This window comes from Rhinatrema bivittatum, chromosome 2 (assembly GCF_901001135.1).
Source record: "Rhinatrema bivittatum chromosome 2, aRhiBiv1.1, whole genome shotgun sequence".
NCBI lineage: Eukaryota > Metazoa > Chordata > Amphibia > Gymnophiona > Rhinatrematidae > Rhinatrema > Rhinatrema bivittatum.
In genome coordinates, this window is record NC_042616.1 from 307,690,478 (window position 1) to 307,713,814 (window position 23,337).

The window sequence follows — 23,337 nt, forward strand, 5'->3', positions numbered from 1 at the left end:
GTAATATGAAACGTATGAAACATATGAAACGAATGCACATCTAATTGACATGTAATGGGAAACGTATGAAACAAATTAAATGAATGAAATGGATGCACATCCCTAATTTTTAGTTCAGTGTCTGAGATTTTACCTCGGTCAGCTGATTCCTGCTTGTGAGACACCCCCTTAGGTCAGCCACTAGATGGCCCTAGGTATCTGGTTAGAACCCTAATATCTATGAGCCTTCCATCCCCCTCTGCCCCTCCCAACCTGGAGGGCTTGGATTGGATGCCTCATCCTATTTAGCTCAGCCATGTTAGTGTTAGGTGTGGTCAGTTTTAGAAAGCCTTGTAATAGTGACAATGCCTTGTTTTTTTGTCTCTGGTGAGGCCTCCTAGCCTCATCCTGTGCCTTAAGTTTGAAGGGATTCCTCATTGTGCACTCCCTGCTAGAGGGTCCTGCTTCTATTAATTACAGAAAAATAGATTAGGAGCTGAATTCCCTTTTGGGATCTCTCTCCAGGGGACTGAAGACCTGTGAGTTCTACTCTACTTCCTAGGTGAGCAAGACTGGTGACACTCCTTTTGAGAGAGATTGTGATGGCTGAAAATATATTCAGCTTTATCTTTAAAATATATTTTTGGACAATTGCTTTGTGGGCAGGTTTTTTTTTTACTCACCCCTCCCTAGTAGGATGCAGAACTGAAGAAGCCTGATTCCTTTTTTTTTTATTTTTCCTGCAAGAGAAGTCCCCAACAGCAGAACGAAGAAGAATGTGCAAGACCAGGAGACTCCAAGTGGATCTCCACTTATGGGACCAGGACAGACTGGGTATCTGAGAGTGAGATGCACTCAGGTAGGTCTGCTTTTTCTGTGATTGAGGGGACTCCTCCAATAGGGTTCCTGGTTAGCTGCTGGGTGAGCTTTACGCAATTAAAATCAACATGGCAAGTTCTACTCAGATGCTTGAAACAAAGGGCACTTACCTAAAGAGAAATAAACACGTGCCAACAGTCAGATGTAACTCCAATCTTATGGACTTTAATTTAATTGTTGCACAATCTATAAACTTTAATTTAATACCCAAAGCCTGGTCCTGCCTGGTTTGTCCCTGCATCTCATCCCTTGGGATGCAGCTGCTAGCAACACTCACGGAAAGTAACACACCACTGTTTGGACCATAAACGAGAACATCCCCCAGCCCACCCCCGGGATAGAGTTTGATCATGGGAGTTAATTGCTAGGCGGATCAACCCCAAAGAAAACAAATAAGTTTGTGCGCCCTTGGGACCTAAACATCCCCAGTAAGGGTTACACTTGCAAGTGGACGGATGTTCCCAAAGATTTCTCCTTTTACGGAGGTAGATATTATACAAGTATTTACAGCAGCAGGACAGTCTATTTACAATCCTTATGTCTATTTGTGCTGAACAGGTACTTTCTCTTCTACCTCTGCTCCTTGGTGCTAGGGATGCAGACTTCCCAATGGATTTCATCCAGTTTGGGGCAGTAGGGCTCAGGACAAAAGGGATATCTTTTTGTTTGACTAGAAGAGATTCCATTGTCTCCGGCCCATGTGATTAGGGTCAGTAGTGTATTCCTGACTGGCCACAAAGCCAAAACATGGACTTGAAACTCCCCTTCCATTGTGCATGATTAAAGGTTGATTAGAGATAGCACGGTCTGGGGTGGGGAGGGGGGGTGGAAAACAAAGAGTCAGGGATTGGCGGTACCGTGTGCCTTTTATTGCTTATTATGCTCCTGTTGTTGTAGTGGTTTGACAAATGTATTCTGTGGTCCCGGTTGGGATGTTTTGTTATTTCAGGGTACCACTTTCCCTGTTAATAAAAAAGTATTTTGACAAAAAAAAAAAAAGAGAGAGATAGCATTCCCCAGAGGTCTGCTCAGAGATTCCTATGGAAGTGTGGTCCAAGGAACTGGTGACAATGATCCACTGAACTATAGGCAGCTTCTCTCGGTGCCACATCTTTTGCTCAGAGCTGCTGTCCTGATAGCAAGATGATCCTGTACATATGGAAGGGGGTTGGAGGATCATGAATGCTCTTCCAGGGCCTTCTGACTCCACAAAGCCATTAGCAGCAGCTCTTCTTCCTTCTCTTCCGGAGAAGTCTGAAAAATTCCAACAAGGTTCTCTGAATGCTGCATGCTGGCAAAAAAAAAAATGAATGCACACCTAAAGAGGTGCACATGAATATTCCACTCAATGTGTTAAAGAATTACACTTAGCCTTTCAGCGAAGGAAGGGCCATTACAACTATAACAATTTTGAAAGTTTAGTAACAAATGTAGAAAGTTATTCCAATTAAAAGGGTATTCGTTACAGCTTGTTTGTTGACCTTTATTTCTATGTTCCCATAAAAGATAATGGGAGCTGGGCAGGAAAAAAAAACCCCCAAAAAAAACAGGACAAAAACATTTCTCCTGCTCTTTGCCGGATCAACAATATTCAGGGTGGAGGACTCTGGGAATCAAATAAAAGCTTCAGATGTGTGTGGGTGATTAATCCCTTGTGAGTCAGGGCAGGGACAAAGTAAGGGGCATTAATGGACTCCTCCTCCCGCACATCCCAAATTGCTTTTTTCCAAACCATGCTGAAAAAGTGGTTGTCCGTGCCAAATAACCCCTCAATAAATCTTTTTTATGACCATTGACATTTGGCAAACCTTAAATGCATAGCTCTATTCGCCAAGTGCAGGCTCAAGCACAGTGGATGAATTGACCCGTGAACTCTGTGTGATGTGGAGTGTAATGTTCAGTCGTTCAGCAAGTGTAATATTCAGCCAGAGGCTGTGTTAATAAAGTTGCCAACAAAGGTTATAGGGCCAGGGGGCACCCTGGAAATAATAAAGTGGTTTGTGTTTCCTATTCAGGCTGTATGGCTGAGTTTCTCTGGAATGGGGCTGAGTTGTACCTAAATAACTTGCACATGCCCATCTGTAACATGACTAGTATCAGAAGTTTGAACCTCAGGCAAGCCTGGCAGCCTCAGAGACAGTTTCCAGTCTGCAATGAGCCACCCAGTGCATCAAGATGGCAAAGCTTCACCCTTCTGCATACCTCAAGTTTGCTGAGCCAGCATCCTGGCCTGACTGGCATCAGTTGTTTGCCCGGTAGAGAATGGCAGCCAAGCTGCACATGGAGAATGAGGTGGTGCACACTCATTTATTTATTTAAAAAATACATAACCCTTGTCCTCCTGAGTTCAATCAGTCAGTTCATAAAAACCAAAATAAGCGTATTTAATTTATTCTGTCAGATCGAATGCATTCTTAAAGAGAAAGGTTTTTAGAGCTTTCTTGAATCTTCATAAATCAGGAGCTATCTGGAGCTGTCCAGGGAGAGAGTTCCACAATATAGGACCAGCGACAGAAAATGCCCAGCTGCATGTCTCAGCAAGTGCATGAGGCACACACATGCTATCTCCAACTTCCTTGATGGGTTGATTATAAAGCCCTAGGAGAGGTATAGATTTGTAGGATAGAGCCAATCCACGGTAAATTAATGCTGTTCAAGAGTTTATGTATAAACATAGAGATTTTGAAATCGACCCGCCATTGCATGGAGAGCCAATGCAGAGAGTAGAGAACTGGCGTTATGTGTTCCCTCATACCAGTCCCTGTTAATAGATGGGCAGCAGAATTCTGCACTGTCTGGAGTGCCCTCAATTAATTAGCAGGAAGAGCCAAATACAATGAATTACAGTAAGCTAATGCTGGAAAAATCAGACTTTACAACATGGCATGAAAATCTTCTGAATTCAAGAATGGTTTTAAAGAGCAGAGCATCCAAAGTTTACTAAATGAAGTCGCTACAATAGCTTTGATCTGAGGATGCCTTGATAAAGGTTGGTCAAGAATTGCACCTAGGTTTCTTACTTGTTTTGTAATAGGCAGTTTACATCCCTCAAATTAAAAAATGGTAGGAGCATCTGAAACTAGAAGCCTCCTCAAAAGCATCAGTTTGGTTTTTGATCAATGCTCAGAACTAATTTGTTATATAGAACAACCAGTGTTTTAAGACAGAGAGACATATTAAAATAAAATTAAAGATGGCAGACCAGGATGACTTTATTGGCATAAAACATTGCATATTATATGCATAAATTTTATAATTTAACCTCATACTTGCAAGAAGTTTACAGAGCAGAGCTAAATAGATATTACATAAATGATCGGACCAAATCTTGGGGGACACCTATAGAGACAGGATACCAGGAGGATGCCCCCAGCGTAGTCATATTCTGTTGGGTTTAACCATTTAGGTAAGAATTAAACCAAGATAGATCTGGCCCTGTTATTCCAGTATCGGACAGCCTAGTGATCAGAATCTGGTGGTTTATAGCATCAAACGCTGATCTTATATCCAGTAGTACCATAACATACTTAGTACCAATATCAAAGCCTTGTTATATTGTGTCGAGGCCAGATAACAGCAGTGTTTCATACTAAAATGTTTACGAAAGCCAAATTGCTATTGATCAAGCACAGAATATTCATAAATAAAGTCAGACTATGAGGCCTAAAACTAAGTATATCGTCAAGTCATTTGTCTCCCAGGCTGAGGGAGACAGTAACAGGTATGAGGAGTACTTTATTCCCAAGCACAATGCAATTTATGGAACAGCATGGTTCTAACCAGCAAACTCAGCTTGAGAGAGGAACCGCTGGAAGCTTTCATTAGGCAGTTGTATGAACTGACTGCACTATGGCACTGGAGAAGATAAAGAGGACCAGATCGAGAGCAGGCTGATGACTGAAATTCAGAGCAAAAGTATGTCACTGAAGTTGCAAATGCAGAAACACCCTGATGCTATCCACAACCAGAAAGATAACCAGATGCTCTGAACTGATTAAACACAGGTCCAGGCTCCAAGCACACATAGAGGTAGATTTTCATACCTACACACGGGTGTACATGTACGTGCACTACCCGACGCGCACACATGTATGCCCGATTTTATAACATGCGCACACAGGCACGCGCATGTTATAAAATCGGGGGTCAGCGCATGCAAAGGGGTGCACTCTAGTGCCTCTTGCACGCGCCAACGCCCACGGCCTTTCCCTGTTCCCTCCCAGACCGATCCAAAATTGGAGTGGCCTGGGAAGGAACTTCCCTTCCCCCTATTCTAACCTTCCCAGCCCTTTCCCTAACCTTCCCCCCCCCCCCCCCCCCAGCCCTTTAATTTAAAGTATGTGAAGACGCCGAACATTTTTCAAATTTTGGATTAGAACTGCTGTCCTCTGATGAAGAATCCACTATTCAAAACAAGGCCTTGTCGGGATATGGACATGGATTTGAGATCTAGAGCGTGCACAGATAAGTGATAGGGAAGTTCCCTGCAGTAAGATTGGATGCGAGAAAACTATGTGTCGGCGTTATTGAGAATTGTTTTGGTGCTTCTTGAAAAAGAGAAAGTTAAAAAAGCCCGATGTGGGTGGAAATAACTTCAAGGAAATGGTTTTAAGTTATTTTTCACTAAAATTTAATCACGTTAAAAAATAGAAAAAATATTCACGGGTCGGAGGAGGTCAGTTTATGATTAAAAATGCCATACATTGCTGGATGCGATGATATGAAATTGTATGAAACCTTCCTCTTCTTCCCCTAAAAATTTTCCTTGTTGGTGGATAAACAATTGTATTTGATAGTTTTTTTGATTTTGAGAGATTTTTTCCTGTTTGAAAAATGTTAGGAAAATTAATAGAATATTGATCTCAGGTGATATCGTTTTTTGTGTATTTGTGATATTTATATCCCTCTAAAAACAGTTTGTGCGTTGTTTTTGTGGTCTCTTACAATAAAGATTATAGGGCATCAGAGGGAATCTTGGGAAATAATTATGAAGTCCACTGTTCCTTTTCAGACTGTGGGACTGAGTCTTTCTGGTATGGGACCTAGCTAAATTATACATAAATAACGAGCCCCTTAACCTTCTATAACATGACACTCTAATATTCCACAGAATTTTGTTAAAAATATATAAAAAAATATAATCCACCCTCAGTTATTATATTAAAAAAAAATCAAACAAAAAAAACATGCTAGTAATTTAGTTGTTTATAACTGGCATCTTTGTTACTAAAAAAATATTCTTAATACCGCTGCTTTATGCAGGGGCTCATGTAATAAAAGTGACTGTGTGAAACCAACAGCTTTAAGTTGTCTGGGCATCTATGTTCTCTGACTTTGTTTATTGTTTAAAAATAATTTCTTGATACAGTCAGGGTCAAGCTGTTCAGGATGATTCTGCCCGGAGCTGACATCAGGCAACGCCTGTCCATCCTGCTGTTGGGATTTTCAACTCTCAGCAGAAGAGCTTGCAGGCAAGGTTGTGGAACACATTGCTTTAAAATTGATCCATGAAGAGAACCATCAGAAGAGAGATCCAGGAATTCCGCCCCCCCCTTTTACCTGGCTAAGTAAGATATGAAAATTACTGGTGCCTGTCTAATTGTGCTCCCAGAACAAGACATTAGCAAGGAGAGTTTCCATACTGCTCTAACAAAGACTGCCGCCAAGATACATGCAGACTAGGCCTGACTAGGGACAGGAGCTTGTTCTACAGAAGAGTAATTTTCAAAAGCCTTCCACCCACGTCAATTAGCTGTCTAAAAATTGCTCACCCTTTCCATGGGTAAGAATAAACATGGGAGACTAACGCCGCACCTCCATTTACCCGTAAAAATATGTAGGCAGGGCTTATTTATTCAGTTAATTTCTTTTACTTGATTATTCACCTTTTGTTAGCCCTCAATGCAGTGAAGTCAGATTAACGTGCACGGTTTGCATTTTCCAAACACTGGATGGGAAGAAGGGGAACAGCAGAGAAAGCAGGAACGTTTCCCCCATGGGCTTTTTTCAAAGGGAAGCATGCGTGCACGGTTCCTCTGAGAACTGGCACAACGTCCATGGCTAAAAGTACCCACAGGCTTTCTAACCATGTGGGCTGTTTTGACAATTGCCGCCTTTGGAAATTAGGAATCCATTCCTATACCACACTGCAGTCACATCACTACAGCTAAGGGCCTATTTTTCCCATAAACACAAAACAGGTGAAAACTAGGCTCTTTGGTGCTATGTAGTAATGGGGATGGTGAACTGATTTCTTAGACAATTAAGCAGCAGCAGCATGATATTTGAGTGGCCTCAGATACAGAATAAACAAAGCCAAGGTGCTTAAAACATGAACATGATTAAAAAGAGCTGGTATCAGACATGAGATGATAGATGGAACCCTGTTCACCAAAAATCAAAGTGAAATACTTACAGTGTTTCTTCCCTTATAGCAAAGAGGCTGCAGGGTCAACAAAAGCCTTTGCTATTAATAGGCTTACTTAGAGCAGACTTGGAGTATAAATAACAAACATTGCACAAGAATTTCATTTGGGGACGCAGAGTTGTCATCTCTATGTAAAAAGTAGACTTTTTTTCTAATACAAAGAATTTGACATTTTGCACTTCAAAATGCTCTTATCCTCCAGTGTTTTCTAGTGGGTGAATACAATGCCACCCTCTCTTCTCCCCAAACTCTTCCCATTAAAAAAGCCTTCAAGGAACAGAGGCTGTGGGTGGACAGACACAACCATGGTTTGTGATAACCTGGATTTGTTGAGCGAGAGTATGTGTTACAGAAAGGGGATCAGCATACCCCAAATACACAAAGCATGGCTCATCTAACCTGCAAGAACACTTTCAAACCTATGGAAACAGCAAACAGTGCTCTATGGGATGGCCAGAGGAAAACATATAGCCATGCAGCAGTATCAGTGCAGCCTCTGGCATCGGAAGGCACAGCCAAGATCACTGAACCCCTCCCCTCGATGACCCCGCCCCCCTCCCCAATGCTTTATATCAGTGGTCTTCACCCCCCAGCCCTCGAGGGTTGCCAACAGGTCAGGTTTTCAGGCTATCCCTAATGAATATGAATGAGATACATTTGCATACAATAGAGGCAATGTGCATGCAAACCTATGTCCTGTATATTCATTAGAGATGTCCTGAAAGCCCAACTCCCAGGCCTCAAGGTCTGGGAATGAATATCACTGCTACACACCAACCACCATTACAATACAGAAATGTGCAGCTGAAATGTATGTAATGGACAACCCAGTGTTTAAGATGGCTGCTCAGCACATCTGGCAATCTGCAACCAAGTGACTTGTCTACCACCCACATTCTCCATTCAGCCCCACACCACAGTTAACAGATGCCGAGAGTGAAACCACAGTCATCTACAATGAGCTTTAGTTCAAGTCTGCTAACTCTAAGTAACTTAAAACTACAGTATCTTTATGACAATTTTAAACATCTCACTTTTGTTTTCTCTGTAGTTGCTGCTTTGCACAGGTATTAGTATTTGAATGCCAAAAGGTGTACCCAGTGATAAAGGAAGTACTAAATAGTAAATAATAATCAATAAGAATTGATAAATATAAAAAATGTTTAAAAAATAAACATGACAATAACAATACAAAATATTTTAATATAAAAGTTAAAAGTGAGATACACAACAGAAATAGATCATTAAACTACACAACTGGACATGCATCAATGCTATGGACTCTTTGCACACAATTTTGATCTTGGGACTGTTCACAAGTATATTAGCACATAAGCATCAAGACTATAATATAGATGAGGCCTGCAGGCCAGCCTTAAAGCAGTGCCCGATTGATCCTGCTGTGCATGAGACCACAGCTCTTTGCACATCAATTTTCCAATGATCAATACCAGGCTTACAGTTGAATTCCAATAGCTGCTCATGCACTACCATCCACTTGTGACTTTTGAGGTATACCGGCTATTTAGACCCCATATTATAATTGTAGTTTCAACATAATTTACCCTGCTGCAAACATTATTGCTGAAACATGACCATGTCAGGTTGTGTATTTTAATGATAAAATTCTGCTGTGCACCACAATTTAACTTGTATATTCAAAGTTTTTATATTGTTATTGCCATGTTTATTTTTTAAAATGTATTTAAAATTTGTTAATTGATATTATTTACTATTTATTACTTCCTTTACCGCTGGGTTCACCTTTTGGCATAATTTGCCTCTTTTTTTCTTTGCATTATTTTTTGAATGGCAGGTAAAATCCAAAAGAAAGTTATTAACACTTGCAAGGTAATATAGATAAGGACTATGGTTTCCTGTGGCATCTCATGGGTTATCCAAGCTTTTGGTGGGTAGTACCTAGATCATTTCTTTTCTCCTTTCCTCATTCATTTTTCCCATTTTCTACTTCAGTTGTTTTTGTGTTTCTCTCCTTCTTCTCTTCTTCTATTGTCTCTCCTTCTTCTCTTCGTAAACGCTGTCTTCCCCATGTCTCTAGTCTTCTAAAGATGCCTTCACTTCCTAACCCTCCCCCTCATCTTTGTTCCTTCCCTAGAGTTGCTCTTGTGCTCTCTCTCTCCCCAATCTCTCTTCATCTTCTTCAGTCACCTCCCTTCTTTGTCAACTTCCTTTTCTTTACCATTCCTATCTCTCTCCTGGTCTTCTCTCCAGTTCCTCCACTCCTACATAAGAACATACCATGCTGGGTCAGACCAAGGGTCCATCAAGCCCAGCATCCTGTTTCCAACAGTGGCCAATACAAGCCATACGAACCTGGCAAGTGCCCAAAAACTAAGTCTATTCCATGTTACTCTTGCTAGTAATAGCAGTGGCTATTTTCTAAGTCAACTTAATTAATAGCAGGTAATGGATTTCTCCTCCAAGAACTTATCCAATCCTTTTTTAAACACAGCTACACTAACTGCACTAACCTCATCCTCTGGCAACAAATTCCAGAGTTTAATTGTGCATTGAGTGAAAAAGAACTTTCTCCGATTAGTTTTAAATGTGCCCCATGCTAACTTCATGGAGTGCCCCCTAGTCTTTCTATTATCTGAAAGAGTAAATAACCGATTCACATCTACCCGTTCTAGACCTCTCATGATTTTAAACACCTCTATCATATCCCCCCTCAGCCGTCTCTTCTCCAAGCTGAAAAGTCCTAACCTCTTTAGTCTTTCCTCATAGAGAAGCTGTTCCATTCCCCTTATTATTTTGGTCGCCCTTCTCTGTACCTTCTCCATTGCAATTATATCTTTTTTGAGATGCGGCAACCAGAATTGTACACAGTATTCAAGGTGCGGTCTCACCATGGAGTGATACAGAGGCATTATGACATTTTCCATTTTATTCAGCATTCCCTTTCTAATAATTCCCAACATTCTGATTGCTTTTTTGACTGCCACAGCACACTGAACCGACGATTTCAATGTGTAATCCACTATGACGCCTAGATCTCTTTCTTGGGTGGTAGCACCTAATATGGAACCTAACATTGTGTAACTATAGCATGGGTTATTTTTCCCTATATGCATCACCTTGCACTTATCCACATTAAATTTCATCTGCCATTTGGATGCCCAATTTTCCAGTCTCAGAAGGTCTTCCTGCAATTTATCACAATCTGCTTGTGATTTAACTACTCTGAACAATTTTGTATCATCTGCAAATTTGATTACCTCACTCATTGTATTTCTTTCCAGATCATTTATAAATAAATTGAAAAGTATGGGTCCCAATACAGATCCCTGAGGCACTCCACTGTCCATTTAATCCTACTCTCTTTTTCCTATCTTTTAGCTAGTTTGTAATCCACGAAAGGACATCGCCACCTATCCCATGACTTTTTACTTTTCCTAGAAACCTCTCATGAGGAACTTTGTCAAACGCCTTCTGAAAATCCAAGTACACTACATCTACAGGTTCACCTTTATTCACATGTTTATTAACTCCTTCAAAAAAGTGAAGCAGATTTGTGAGGCAAGACTTGCCTTGGGTAAAGCCTTGTGGACTTTGTTCCATTAAAATATGTCTTGCTATATGTTCTGTGATTTTGATGTTTAGAACACTTTCCACTATTTTTCCTGGCACTGAAGTCAGGCTAACCGGTCTGTAGTTTCCCGGATTGCCCCTGGAGCCCGTTTTAAATATTGGGGTTACATTAGCTATCCTCCAGTCTTCAGGTACAATGGATGATTTTAATGATAGATTACAAATTTTTACTAATAGGTCTGAAATTTCATTTTTTAGTTCCTTCAGAACTCTGGGGTGTATACCATCCGGTCCAGGTGATTTACTACTCTTCAATTTGTCAATCAGGCCTACCACATCTTCTAGGTTCACAGTGATTTGGTTCAGTCCAACTGAATCATTACCCATGAAAACCTTCTCCAGTATAGGTACCTCCCCAACATCCTCTTCAGTAAACACTGAAGCAAAGAAATCATTTAATCTTTCCATGATGGCCTTATCTTCTCTAAGTGCCCCTATAACCCCTTGATCATCTAACGGTCCACAGGCTTTCTGCTTCGGATATATTTTTAAAAGTTTTAACTGTGAGTTTTTGCCTCTACGGCCAACTTCTTTTCAAATTCTCTCTTAGCCTGTCTTATCAATGTCTTATATTTAACTTGCCAATGCTTATGCATTATCCTATTTCTTCTGTTGGATCCTTCTTCCAATTTTTGAATGAAGATCTTTTGGCTAAAATAGTTTCTTTCACCTCCCCTTTTAACCATGCCAGTAATTGTTTTGCCTTCTTTCCACCTTTCTTAATGTGTTTCTGTTTTCTGCTTTCTCCATTTTCTGCAATATTTCCTTTTCAGGTCTGTCTTCTTTGTCAGTCTCTTTTCTTTCTTTCCTAATCTCTTCATCCATTCTTCTGATCTTCCTTGGCTCTCTTGTCACCTCCAGATTTCACCTTCTCCATCCCCCAGGTCTTTCCTCTTTCTTACCAACACCCTGTGTATAATTAAGCCCCTCACCTTTTCCATTCCCCTGAGAGAAGTGGAAAACATGAAAGGCGATTTGAAGACACTTGAAAAATGGTTAAGGGTTTGCAAGCTCTTTTTCAGTGCAAAAAGTATTAAATTATGCATTTGTCTCTCAAAAAATAAAGTCACTAATCAACAGAAGCAAGTTTTCTCTCCCCTTCAATTTAGGTCTTCCAGGGGTTTTTTAATCCATTGTTCTCCCTCCCTAAAATCCTTCACTTCTCTCAGATTTGCATTGGTGGCATCAAATAGACCCGAGGTTGTAAAAGGAGGAAAAAAATGCAGCAGTGTATTTCCCCTCAACAAAATTTTATTTATTTATTTATTATTTTTATATACCGACATTCGATCTCAATTGAGATATCACACCGGTTTACATTCAGGTACTGTATCAAAGGGAGCACTTTTGTTGTAAACAATGAAATACTAAGGCGAACAGCAGATGAATATCAGGGTTTCCGAAATATCCACTGTCATAAAAAGAGGATATCATGATGCTATGTGGTGGGTTTTCCAGCATGTTAAACGTTATTCACATGGGCCTGGATAAAGATATTCGAGGGTGTGCAGGAAGCTGAGCCCACCTCTAATTTACATTAATCAGGCTCTTCTCTATCTCTATTCCTGCCACCAAGGATTATTTACCCACCTAAATAAGTTAATTTTATTTGCCTTCCCAGGGTCTCTACCCTAAATATATTCACTCCTGCTCAGGAGTATATTATCCAGCTGGTCTTTTGCCAGCATAGCTCTTATTTCCTATAGGTGGAAAAGTGTCTCTTTTCTTTTCCTCCCATTGAAAATCATGAGAGCAAGCTTGTGCCACACAATTTCTTTATCCTATTCCTTTGGAATAGAATTGGGGAAAAAAAGTCTCAGGAAAAATTTTGCAAAAAATAAACAACTAAAAGCTCTGTTTAGAGAAGTTTCTGATACAGTTGCCATCTAGTTGCATGTCATAATTAACATGACTAATTAAAGATGAACTGTATAAGTAATGATGTATATATCGATACTTAGCTCAAAAGGAACATCATCAATATGACTGTGTTATTAGGATGTGATACCTCATATTTTGTGTGGAGCCTCTCAATATTTTTTGGAGGGTGCTCTCGTCAAGTCTTATTTCAAGCGTTAACCATAATATGTGGACTCGGTTATACGCTGTGCGGACTTGTTGTTTTTATAATCACTGGTATCAACAATCCCTGGACTTAAAGCAATGCATTTGCAAACAAAATTTTTTTAAGGAATTTTTTAAAGTAAATTATACGATGGAAAGTGTTCACTTATCGTATTATGCTGAGCGTGCATGGGTGACAGCTTTTTTTTCCAAAACACCGGTCTAAACCCGACACGTCCGTGTTTCGTGGACTTCTTCAGGGGTTTTTTACATTCTCAACGGTGTGTGGTTGAAAGCTTGTCCCATCTTATAGACGCTTCGTGCGCGATCACAGCTTGAAAAAGCAGGATCGCGCACGAAGCGTCTATAAGATGGGACAAGCTTTCAACCACACACCGTTGAGAATGTAAAAAACCCCTGAAGAAGTCCACGAAACACGGACGTGTCGGGTTTAGACCGGTGTTTTGGGAAAAAAAAGCTGTCACCCATGCACGCTCAGCATAATACGATAAGTGAACACTTTCCATCGTATAATTTACTTTAAAAAATTCCTTAAAAAAATTTTGTTTGCAAATGCATTGCTTTAAGTCCAGGGATTGTTGATACCAGTGATTATAAAAACAACAAGTCCGCACAGCGTATAACCGAGTCCACATATTATGGTTAACACTTGAAATAAGACTTGACGAGAGCACCCTCCAAAAAATATTGAGAGGCTCCACACAAAATATGAGGTATCACATCCTAATAACACAGTCATATTGATGATGTTCCTTTTGAGCTAAGTGTCATAATTAACAGGCTAATCTCCTGATTTTACCCTATTGAATTCATTGGATGTGCAGTTCTGACTGTCCCATTGAGTGAGTTCCCTTAAAAAAAAAATAAATCAGAGCCACAAGTCCCTGTATGCATTGAAATGAAGCTAGGACTGGATTAGCTGGTCCCTTGTGACTCGAAGTTAAAAGTGACATCCCTAGTTTCTGGCTGCTTTTAAAGAGATAGTACTGCGATGACTGCAGCACATCACAGCAATTGTCTGTTGAAAAGCAGCTTGACTTTTGTTTAAGATTTAGTTCAGTGCAATTTATTGCCTTCATTTCCACATGCATTTGCATCTCTTGATGCATTTGTGACATTAAATGAAAAGTTTAAAAGAAAAGCAACTCATACTTATCAACACATGCCCCTTCCCCTCTTCACCCATTTATATCTCTTTCCCACTATCACGAAATAGATGCATCTGGACCTGTGCTGTAAATATGCACACACAACCTTGCATTCAGACCCATCATACATGCATACTTCTTACTAACCCTTGAAAAATCCATGAAAAGTTCTATTGTTATAAAGGTAAACTTTTTTTTTATTTTTTCCCCCTTATTGGGGGACAAAGTAGGCAGAAGGATACTGGCCTTTTAGAACTGCTAGGTGATGTGGAAGTGATATCCCTCCATCTGCCCCCCCCCCCCCCCCCTTCCATGGGACCTTCTCCTTTTCCATCTGCATTGCTGGAGGTGGAGCATGAGCATATTTGAATTAGACAGAAAGAGAGAAAAAAAATAAGACAGCCACACAATGCTCCACTAACACTACAGATAGAAGCAAGTACAAAGCAGATAAAAAGCAACAAACTATATATCCCACAGAAAGCATCACTTTACCTTCAGAGAAAATCCCAGGGAATACATGCATCCACTTGTGGCATGTCTGTTCTGCAGGATACTAGTGTAGGCAGTTTAGGAAAAAAAGAAAAAAGCGGGAAAATACTTAGAAACAAGTACCAAGCTATACAGAAGGAAAAAAAGGCATACAGTGTAAGCAAGAAAGGTGAAGACAAGCATCATGACAGACACTACTAAGGGAATAGAGAAACAATATGAGGACCATGCCCAAGGCACAGAAAGGAAGAACTGCTATAGCACAGTATACATACAAAGAGGGACAGAAGGAGGAGGCTTGCACTCTGGAAAAATTGGACCAAATGACCCACATAAATAAGACAAAACACAGCAGGTGCTACATAACATGCAGACAGAGACAGACACCACATGAAATACACTTGCAGATTCACACACAGACATACTGTATTTCCCCGAAAATAAGACCTAACCGGAAAATAAGCCCTAACATGATTTTTCAGGATACTTGTAATATAATCCCCACCCCAAAAATAAGCCCCAGTTAAGATTGTCAGCCGGATGGACGCATTTAGTATGTCCGTTGCAACACACGTTGGACGTATTGAATTATAAAATAATAATATTAATGTATTAGTTTTTTAATTTTATGGTTTTATTATGTATGTTTTATATTGTAAACCATTTTGATTAAATTGTATTTGTAAAAGCGGTATATAAACACTTTTAAATAAAATAAATATAAATAAATAATATTATTGACATTGATACTTAATTATAATTTATATTATCATTTATTTTAAGTATTTGTAAATACCCAAGCGGGCATCTTTGGATGAGACGTAAATGTCCACATACACCAGCCCTCACCCAGGCACCCATTTACACCCACACCCATTCACACCCACACACCCCAGCTCTCACCCAGGCACCCATTTACACCCACACCCATTCACACCCACACACCCCAGCTCTCACCCAGGCACCCATTCACACCCACACACACCAGCTCTCACCCAGGCACCCATTCACACCCACACACACACCAGCTCTCACTGCCAAACCTCTTCTTCCTTCGCTGCAGGGATGGGCTCCAGTTCCGCTGTGGCTTTACTCCGGTGGGCCTTCTTTTTTGCTGCCACATGGATGGGCTCCCATGGCGGCCCTGCTTGGTCAGGGTCGGGTCTCCTCTTCGCCACCATGGGGATGAGCTCCCATGGCGGCCTTGCTACGTTGGGGTTCAACACTGCCATTCCTCCCACCCTACCCCTGGGCTATGTGATGCCTGCCTCACCAGCCAATCAAAGGCTTCCTCCCTTCTTCCTACTCCCACTGGCAGGTAGAAGGGAGGAGATTTCCAATTGACCTGCACAGGAGCAGGCAGAATGAAGGAGGCTTCCCATTGGGCAGTGGGGGCAGGAAGAAAGGAGGTTTCCCATTGGCTCACAGGGGCTGGAAAAAGGGAGAAGGGAAGATTTTTGTACATGAATAAATGTAGATTGTTGTACATGAAAAATAAGACATCCACTGAAAATAAGCCCTATTGCGTCTTTTGGAGCAAAAATTAATATAAGACTCAGTCTTATTTTTGGGGAAATACGGTACAAGCATAGTCAACAACGAGGGTCATATTCAAAAGCCATTTAGATAGAAAACAAAAAAAAAAACCTTAAAAACTTGGTGATTTTAAAAAGCCTATGAAACTTAATTTTGAATAATGTTTAGCAGTTAGATACGCCTGTGATATTTTTAGAGTAATGGTTAATCAGCAATTAGCAGTCAGAAATGCTTGTGACACCTTAATGCAGTGATGTTAGCAGTAAATAATGGTCAGAAGTGTTACTTTTTGTCTTTTTACAACAAAGATTTTTTAGATATTTTTACTTTTATGTTTATTTCTGTGTACAATTCTGGTCGCCGCATCTCAAAAAGATATAATTGCGAGGGAGAAGGTACAGAGAAGGGCTACCAAAATGATAAGGGGAATGGAACAGCTCCCCTATGAGGAAAGACTAAAGAGGTTAGGACTTTTCAGCTTGGAGAAGAGACGGCTGAGGGGGGATATGATAGAGGTGTTTAAAATCATGAGAGGTCTAGAACGGGTAGATGTGAATTGGTTATTTACTTTTTCGGATATCAGGCTAGGGGGCATTCCATGAAGTTAGCATGGGGCACATTTAAACCTAATCGGAGAAAGTTCTTTTTCACTCAACGCACAATTAAACTCTGGAATTTGTTGCCAGGGGATATGGTTAGTGCAGTTAGTATAGCTGGGTTTAAAAAAGGATTGGATAAGTTATTGGAGGAGAAGTCCATTACCTGCTATTAATTAAGTTGACTTAGAAATTAGCCACTGACATTAGCAATGGTTACATGGAATAGACTTAGTTTTTGGGTACTTGCCAGATTCTTATGGCCTGGATTGGCCACTGTTGGAAACAGGATGCTGGGCTTGATGGACCCTTGGTCTGACCCAGTATGGCATGTTCTTATGTTGTTGTAATTTAGATATTTTATTTTTATTTTGTCTCATATATTTTACTACTTTTTTTTAATTTTTAATTTTCAATTTTTTAATATACCTAAGAACTACTCTTGTACAGAAAAAGAGATGTTGATACAGATCTTACCATATACAACATCAAAATTATAAGCATTTGCGGGGGCAGAATTAGAGCAATATTTATATAAGAAAAAAGAAAATCATCATCTAATAGGAAAAAAGGCAAATTGTCTAGCAGTCCTACAGCAATTACTTCACTTATGCCGATACTATAGTTTGAGCTTCTTGGGAGTGAGACCGCAAGAAGGCTCTGAACTGTTCAGGCTCATAGTATACATACTGAACATTTTTATACTTAATAAAGCATTTGCATGGGTATTTTAGAATATATACTGCACCCAGCTGGAGAACCTTTGGTCTTAACGCAAGAAATTCCTTACGTCTTGCTTGTGTTACTTTAATTACGTCAGGGTATATCCAAACAGGACGTCCATAAAAAAGTAATTTTCTATTTCTTAGAAATAACCTAAGAACATGATTTCATTCTGAAAGAAAAGCAAAGGCAATGAGTAATGGTTTTCTATTAGTTATTTCTGTCCCAATGGAAGATTCTAACAAATTAGTTAAGTCCAAGTTAGGCGATTGAGATCCCACTGGCCCTGGATCCTCGACTGGAGTATTTTGTTGCAAATAGTATGTTTTTACTACAAGAGGAGTAGCTGACTCTGGAATTTTTAGAACTTGATGAAAATACATTTTAATTAATTCTAGAGGGGCTATCTAGCGAATAACAGGGAAATTGAGCACTCTTATATTATGAGCTGTCATCGCATTTTCCAGCCCCTCTAACCTTTTGTTTGTAATTTTCTCTGATATTATCAATTTCTGTTATATATTTTCTGTTGATTTTACTCTTTTATCCAAATCTTCCAACTGTTTATTATAAGTTGTTATTAAATTATAATTTGTTACGGTTTGATCCTTTATATCCAGTGTTACCTGTGATAGCGTCTTTATAGATTTCTCAATGGTTTTCAAGGCAGTCCACATTCCTTCCAGAGTTCCATCTTTTAATGTTGAAATTTGTAGGTCTGTAGTCAGAGCTTTCAGCTGGCTCCCTCCCGCTTCAAATCTATCGCTCACGCTCAGCTCAGTTCCTTGTCGAGGAGATCTTAGCTCCTGTTGATTCTCCAAAGAAAGGTCCAGGCTTATTTTCTCCACAGATGTTTTGGGAAATAAACCTCTTGCTCCTTCCAGCTCTTGGACCGCTCCAGAGCTTTCTATTAAAACAATGGCTCCCACATCTCTCTGAAACGCCATCAGAGGAGTCACCGCCACTTCCCAATCACTAGGAGCTGTATCGATGTTACCCGGATGAACGGGCCTTCTCGGCTCTCCGGGGCTCAATGAGGTGTCACAGGTCAGGGAGGAGGATGCCTGCTCCCGCGTCACAGCTCCAGCGACCTGGCTCTCCGGCGTCGAACCTGTAGCCCCCACGAAGATCTACCAGAGGTGGATTTTCCCCCACACCCCTCAGCCTTCCTTTTCTTTTAGTATGGGGCATCTTTTAAGTTGAAGAATTCAATAAGGAAAGAGCCTTTCCTCGAGCATCCTTTGCTGGTCTGCTAGGCGGCAGCCATCTTAGCCCCGTCTATTTTACTACTTTTATGTGAATTTTACTTAGTCCTTGACTATTTTAATTTTATTGTTTTTTCTTTTACTAAGTCCTTGTATTTCTTAATTGTACACCGTCTAGATTGTTTATAGATTGACGGTATATAAAATAAATAAATAACTCTAAATGGCAAAACAGACTTATTCAGCCACTTATCCGGCTAACTTATAATCAGATAAATAGTTATCCAGCTATAATTTAGCCAGATAAAAAAAAGGGCATTAGAAGGGCATTCCAGGGAGGGATTGAGTTATCCAGCTAACTTAGCCAAATATTGCCTTGTAGTGCTAGGTAAGTAGCACTTTTGACAAAAAAAGAAAAAAAAAGAACTAAAGGGGCCTTTGCCCCAATTTCCTCTTTCCATCTAATATTAAAAATGCCCTATTGAGCCTTGCATCCCCACATCAAATAAATACAAAAAAGTCCCAGATCACTGTAAGCCATCCATTCTTCCCTTCCCGACAAACCCCTTCCTCAGATTAAAATGTATAACGGAGGCCAGGCTCACCCATCCCCACCTCCACAATGTTAACTAAGACCCAGACCCTGCTCCCACTTCCAGAGGTCTAAAAAATCCCTGCCGAGGAGCAGAGTCTGCACTTACCACACCAGGCAAGGTCCAGCACTAGAAGGGTACCTACTTCCTGATCTTCCTCCAGGGAATCAATAATAAGTAAGTATTCTTCATATTGCATGATACTGTGAGCTTTGTCTTCTGAAGAGTTTTCCAATGTTCCTGTGCTGGTCATAGTTATTGCGCCCTTGGGCTAGCACACCTCTAGTGTTTGGCAAACTATAACATCTCATTGTGAATTGTCTCATGTTACATGTGTCAATGAATTGGAATGTTAAGGGACTGTTAGAAAAAGAACTGAACCTTCTCATTCTTTTTCTTTGTTTCGGCAGGGGGGAGTGTGAGCAGAATTTGCCTGTCACTAAATTTTTCCTCTATTTTCTAGCATAGTAGGGAGTGGGCAAATTTTGGGGATCCCCCCTTTGATTTATCTCCATCTTTTTTTTAGGAAGGCTAAAGGGGACTATGAAAATCCCTCAGGCATGTGATTTGGATCTTTGCCATCCCCCAGGTGGACTAGGGAGAAGACAGGTTTCCCTGCTTTGAAGTGGAGTTGACCTAGGGGTGGATTTTGATACCTTTTCAGAATCGGAGTGGAACCAATTCCTACAGAAGGGATTGACACTGATATCTGGATGGACTGGCTTGGAGTCTTTTCACTTTTGCTGAAGAAGTAAAGCAAGAGGTGAAGACAGCTGAATTTTGTTGTACATTCTAGTTGGAGTGGCTGGATTTGATCTTGACTGAGGGGAATTTTTTTCCCCCTTTCTTCCCAGCTGGTTATTCTATTCCAAGAGGGGAAGGATTACTTGATATGGATGCTGGTATAAGGAAGTACAGATCTACGAGGAGAAGAGACATGGGTGCAGGGACTATGACTTTTCTGACACTGATTTTCCTTATCTTATTTTTGATATTCATCATCCTGGCTTGGATTTTAATTTACAAGCTAATGTAAAATTTTGTTTGAACACCAAGTTGGACTTAAAGACTGGTTCTTTTCTTGTATTTCGGATCATCGAGAAAGAAAGCGAATATGGGGGGGGGGGGGGGGGGTTGTTTTTCTTTTTATTACTCTGTGTCTGTTGGTCCCCTCCAGCATATCCCTTTCCACAAATCCAGAAAAGCAGGGGATTTGACTGATTGTTAGTGACCATGGACCATGTCCACGGCAAGGTCCCAGGAAGTCAACCTTCCCCACTGCTGGATGAACCCCAGCAATGAGGCAACCCTGAGTGCAGCCAATCATCCAACCGGGTGTCCCGCTACATAAACAAAAGATTTTATACTAGGGATTTTTGTCTGGCTTCACTCAGGTTTAAGGATCCTGAAACAACAACCAGACGTCTGGAAAGAAAGTAGCACAAAAGTAAAGCCACAGAGTACAAACACTTACTTATACTATCAGGCATTATCTGCCAAAGCTGAAGCAAACCAAGAAAGCCTATTTCAGTAAAGCCCTTAGGCCTGGATTTTCTAAAATCGCAAGCCTTAGTGAATCGCGCGGTACCAGGGGGTGAAGCAGGGGGCGGGCCTGCGAAAGCCGGCAGCGATTGCACCACCGCGGTGCGATCGCTGCCGGCTTTCACAAACCAATAGTGCCACCGTGAAAGGTGGCGCTATTGGGCGCGTTAGTGGCGGTGATAAGGGGCCTTACCTTTTCGCCATCAGCGATGTCTTTGCTGCGTCCGCCCCAGTGCCGCCTCGACTCCTCCCCTTCCGGTGCCGACTCCGCCCCGACTCTGCCCCAATCTAGCTATTGCACGCGAAAAGGGACTTTTTGTGTGCGAAAGCTATAGAAAATGACCCCCATGGTAAGGCCAAAAATAGACCTCAGGAGGGCAATATTCAATAAGCCAGTTAGTGGACAATATATCTGGCTAAAGTTAGCTGTATAACTTGTCTCATATATTCAGTGGGATAAAAGTCCCGCTGAATATACTTGCCTAAAATTATTTGGCTATATGTTGCCAGGTAACTTAAAAACCTAATCGGATATGTTTGAATATAGCTTTTTACGTTGTTAAGTTATCTGGCCTTGTGTGGCCAGATAACTTGCTACTTATTCAGATATCTTCAAAAGATATTGGGGCAATAGCACTGTGAATTTAAAATAAAAGAAGTATTAAAGAGCATATGGCCCCAATTTTCAACCTTCCCCACAAACTTTCCAAAATTCCCTTTCGTGCCCAGGGGCGAATTGGCCCACCAGGGGATCGGGCACCCCCTGGTGGGCCGGTCGCGCTAGTCACGTGGTCTGCCGAGCACGGCCGTGACAGAGCCGTGCTCGGCAGACCACGTGGTATCTCCTGGGCCGGCCTGGGCGGCGAATCCCCAGGCCGGTCTTCATCGGGAATCCGCCGCTGTTCGTGCCATGCACCCCATACCATCAATCCCATTTTAAAATGTATTAAATGTGTATTACCAGGGTGGCCTCTTCAATAGTTGCCGGATAAGTACTGTAGCTCTGTTTCTGTTTTGCCATCTGTAGGATAGCAAATGAAATCTTTATAGGCTAGAGCAGAAATCACACTGACTCCAGCCTTTCCTCATGCATCTTCAACTTAAGAACATAAGAACATAAGAAAATGCCATACTGGGTCAGACCAAGGGTCCATCAAGCTCAGCATCCTGTTTCCAACAGTGGCCAATCCAGGCCATAAGAACCTGGCAAGTACCCAAAACTTTTATTAGTATAATCAGCAAACCAACATAACAGTAGACTGCCTGCCTTTGCAGTGTGCTCACCACACAAGCTTCCAGAGACCGGTCAGGAGTTTCTGCTCCCAGCTGTGCACACTCTTATCCTGCCCCAGCAGGGTCCCGCCCACAGAGCTCTCTCTCTCCTGTAGAATTTAAGGTGGGCCAGGCTTGATACTTGCTCCAGCACAAGTTAAGGAGGGGACGTGGGGCCACTCCATCCCACCAACCCTACAGGTTCCACATGCTAACATGGTCTGATCATGCTGCTATCAAGGTGGCTTCCTGACACTAATTCCTGTATAACCATGATTTGCTGTCTCTTGACTCTCTGGCTGCCTTTCTGGCTGTAATCATCAGAAGCTATAACTGCCATGCCTACTTGGATTGCAGCTTCTCCTCCTGCTGAATGGCACTACATGGATAGCTGGCACTGCTGCTGTTACTCCTGCTGCAACTTCTTCGGTTGCAGCTGTTTCTCCTCCTGGATTACTGAACATGGACTGTTGGTGCTGCTCCTGCTACAGGTCCTTCGGGTGTTATAGTGCATGGACCTATCTGCTGTGCATCCCTGCGTCTGCAGTGAATGCTGCTGGATTACAGTAACTGGACTTTGTTGTGATCCCTACCTTGACAATTGCTGCTCATGGTTAACTGGATATTCTATGCTGTGATCCTTGCCTATGCAATTGTTGTGCCTGCTGGAATATTGTAAGTAAATGCACTTTCTCTGTTCTCATCACTGTCTCAGCAGCTGCTATAACTCCTATTGGATTAAATAATGGCAATGAAAAAGCTTCCAAAAAATGTATCTCTATGTCCAATTAAATATCGTATTATTGTTTGTCCTCCAAGGATCACATGCTGGAGGTAGGTATAGCCTTGCACTGTGTGTAGCTTACTTTTTGTCAATAAATAGTTTGTATTATGCAAGACATTGATCCATTTTTTTGTTTTTGTTTTTTTCTTTTTTCACTGCTGTTGTTCTCATTCACTGCTCCCCACTGGCTGTTCCCCTCCAATCCTTTTGAATTACATGGACTCTGCCCCTGTACCTCCCAGACTGCATTTATCAGGCCCGAGCTCTCCTTCCATACTAGCCAAGTGGAAGGATCAGAACACAACTGTTAAAACATTTTTTTTTCCTCAAGTTACCAAATGTTCAGGTAACAAAGCTATTTTGTATCAGTCCATACTTGCCTTCCACTCAGCTTTGCTTAAATCTCTTTTCCCTTGTCCTCTGTGTATACCCAATCCTACACTCTTGTACAAAACTTGTATGCC

General features: G+C 41.2%; 1 long non-coding RNA gene across 2 annotated transcripts; it reads left to right on the plus strand.

The window, feature by feature from the left end:
- The first annotated feature begins 369 nt into the window (after positions 1–369).
- On the plus strand, positions 370–22,922 carry LOC115086123. Of its 2 annotated transcripts, none has more exons than XR_003855087.1 (3): positions 370–541; positions 727–838; positions 22,447–22,922. It is a non-coding gene; the product is annotated as an uncharacterized LOC115086123 (long non-coding RNA). The 2 variants fall into 2 exon arrangements; XR_003855086.1 differs by having other exon boundaries at positions 732–838.
- The last annotated feature ends 415 nt before the right edge of the window (positions 22,923–23,337 follow it).